Genomic DNA, 3468 nt, shown 5'->3' on the forward strand with positions numbered 1-3468 from the left:
CCCCTCTAATCCCTGCTGTGCCTGCAGAGTGGTGCAGACACCCCTGTGCTGGCCTGCAGCCGGCCGGGACACCACGAGCAAGCTCGCCAGCAGCAGCAACCTCTGCAGAGCAAACCACTGGAGTATTTACCCAGCTTCTTGCATGGGTTTTGCATTTGGCAGAGTTTTGTGCTCTCCTAGCAAGCTTCTCCTATGCCCTGAGCTGCCTGGTTTCAAGCACACTGAGATTTATCTGCCCTGTGTAACAATAGTGTTAGCCACCACAGTTCCACAAAGCCTTCAGCCATTCCAAAGAGCCTATTTCCTTGTGATGCTATCACAGTCCATTTGCTGTATCCCTGGATCACTCTTTTAAATAAGGCCTTCAGAACCTAGAGTTGTATAATTACTCACCCTCAGCATATTAACTTCCAGCTCCTAATCTCTATTTACTATTTGTAGAATCACAGAATAGTTGGAAGGGTCCTTAAAGATAATCTAGTTCCAAGTCCCCTCCATGGGCAGGAACACCTTCCACTAGACCAGATTGCTCAAAGCCCCATCCAACCTTTATGGGACTGTAAACACTTCCAGGGCTGGGGCATCCACAGCTTCTCTGGGTAACCTGTTCCAGTGCCTCACCACCCTCACCATGAAGAATTTCTTCCTTATATCTAACCTAAATCTTCCCTCTTCCAGTTTAAGACCATTACCTCTTGTCCTATCACTACACACCCTTGTAAAAAGTCCCTCCCCAGCTTTCTTGTAGGCGCCTTTTAGGTACTGGAAGGCTGCTCTAAGGTGTCCCCGGAGTCTTCTCTTCTGCAGGCTGAACAACCCCAACTCTCTCAGCCTGCCTTCAGAGGAGAGGTGTTCCAGCTCTCTGACCATCTTCGTGGCCCTCCTCTAGACTCGCTCCAACAGGTCCATGTCATTCTTGTGTTGAGGACCCCAGAGCTGAAGGCAGTACTGCAAAGGGGTCTCACCAGAGGGAGGGTCTCATGAAGGGGTCTCACCCCTCCCTCAACCTGCTGGTCACACTTCTTTTGGTGCAGCCCAGGATATGGTTGGCTTTCTGGGCTGTAAGCACACATGGCCAGGTCATGTTGAGTTTCTCCTCAACCAGCACCCCCAAGTCCTTCTCCTCAGGGCTGTTCTCAATGCATTCTCAACCCGGCCTGTATTTGTGCTTGGGATTGCCCTGACCCATGTGCAGGACCTTGCACTTGGCCTTGTTGAACTTCATGAGGTTCGCATGGGCCCACCTCTCAAGCCTGTCAAAGTCCCTCTGGATGGCATCCCTTCCCTCCAGCGCGTTGACTGCACCAGACAGTTTGGTGTCGTCAGCAAACTTGCTGATGGTCCACTCAACCCCACTGTCCATGTCACTGACAAAGATGTTAAACAGCACCGGTTTCAATACCAAGTCCTTATGGCAGATGATGCTACAAAACAGCAAGTGAAAGCTGTGCTATGGCTGACCACCTGGTCCCAGAAGAAAGCACATTCAGATAAGATATGTTGTAATGAAGGTATTGCTGACATTTATGGTTAGCATGTGGGGGGTTGAGCCCTCTTATACCAAGGAAAGAAAAACATATCCAAGGCAAAGTAGTGAAGGCTGGATATAACTGTGATATGGGGCCTGCCCAATGGCTCAGCTTTTCTTCTGGTACATGATGGTGTGTTTTCATAAAAATGGCCAGAATTACCTTCTCCACGACTGCCTAGTCACTGCTTCTGAGAGAGAAGCCTATGCAATCACAGATGACAGCTTTACCAAGTGGGTCAAACAAAATCAGGTGGCTGGAAATTTTCTTTAGGAACAAATTGCCCTCAGTCTAGACTCAGACTGGGCCAAAATATATATAAAATCTCAATTACAAGTCAACGGGCCCATCATTTGTCTGTACCAGGGTTTGTCAGTCAGAGGAGCTCAGCTCTTGGTGCTTGCCTTTGCTTCATACCTTAGTTTCACTACAGGTGGATATGTGTAAGTTGCTCCAGCAATATGTAAAAACATGGAGGGTTTTTTTAAAAGCCTGATTATTAGACAAAGGAGATAGAAAGACTGGCAGAATGGGACCTAATTAATCACGTCTATCATACATGGAAGAAATAAAATGAAAATGTGAATTACTGAAATGAACAATAAAGTGATCCTTTGTTCAGGATTAGAAATAGGCAGTTGGGACTAATTATATAACGCGATTTATGAGTAAACAGATCCTGCAGGAATAAATGCTGTGCAAAAATAAATCTGCTTCATAGAAAGTAATATATGAGTTAGAACACAAAGGATTTGGACTCCTAACAAAAAGGTATTTAGAGACTAATACTGATGTTGGCTGTCATTCAAAGCCTACCCATTGAAAAGAAAATAATAATAGATTAATAACATGAAACATTATTGAGCCAGTAGTACTGGGAACAAGGAAATGTCACAGGTCTCCTCTCCTGCAGGAGGCCTCTGATGCCCATTGTGCGCTGCCAGAGGGCAGATTCCCCATGAGGTTTGGGATCTTCAGCCCCCTCCTTACCCCTTCTGTGCTGAGAGCTGAGGTAAGAGGGTGAGAGGCTGCTGGTACCTCCTGTACAGCAAGCATACCTGGCTTTGGGAAGCTGAGGCTGGAGGTGCCCAGAAGGAGCTGTGCTCCCCAGTGCTCGACCTGGGCCCAGTACAACACACAACAGCTCCTGCCCAGCTGGGGCTTCCTCCTTCTGCCCCTGGAAATGGAAGTCTGGGGATGGGAGAGACTGGCAGAGACCGGCAGAGACTGGCAGTTTGAGGAGCACTGAGCCTCCAACATGCTTTCTGCATGGGGAGAAGACATGGAGGAGACCCTGCTTGCCTTTATGAGTTTAAATCTGGTCTTGTATTTCCATGTCTGCAGAAGAAGAAAGAAAGAGGGATATCTTTTGTCAGTTCATTCCCAGGCTCTTAAGTCATGGGGTTAGTTGTGGTACTAGGCAGCCGACATTTCTGCAGCAGCAAAGATGAAAGTCAGACAAAATAATCCAAAGAAGTGCTTAACTGTGACTATTAAGTCCCAAAGGATTTATCAGAGTTTACTTTCCTCTGACTTCTAGGAGAGACTTCGGCTGAAGTCCATTAAGCAAATTAAAAAGCAGAAGGAAAATAAACACAGATTAATGGAGATAGGAATTTTATGAAGAAAAGGAAACAGCCAGACCTTGTAACAAAGCTCCTGGGCTGCTATTCAGGTTTTAAGGCCCCCAGACCTTATAAATGGAGGAGATTATTCTCTTCACATTGCCCTGCTGGTGATTGTAAAAGAGAGTTAATAGAATTTTTTTTCCCCCACTGAGAAGTCCTGTAGAAACTCGAGTAATAATATAATCCATAATGTTTCAGTTCAGTGCGTGACATGCAGCTATTTGTTCCTTTGTTTCCAGGCAGGGAATCGAGCTGTAAATCTTATAGCGACACAGATACTGTACTGGGTCTGTGGCATTTTATCTCCTGCT

The sequence above is a fragment of the Cariama cristata genome, unplaced genomic scaffold (genome assembly GCF_000690535.1).
Source record: "Cariama cristata isolate BGI_N322 unplaced genomic scaffold, ASM69053v1 scaffold37347, whole genome shotgun sequence".
Lineage (NCBI taxonomy): Eukaryota > Metazoa > Chordata > Aves > Cariamiformes > Cariamidae > Cariama > Cariama cristata.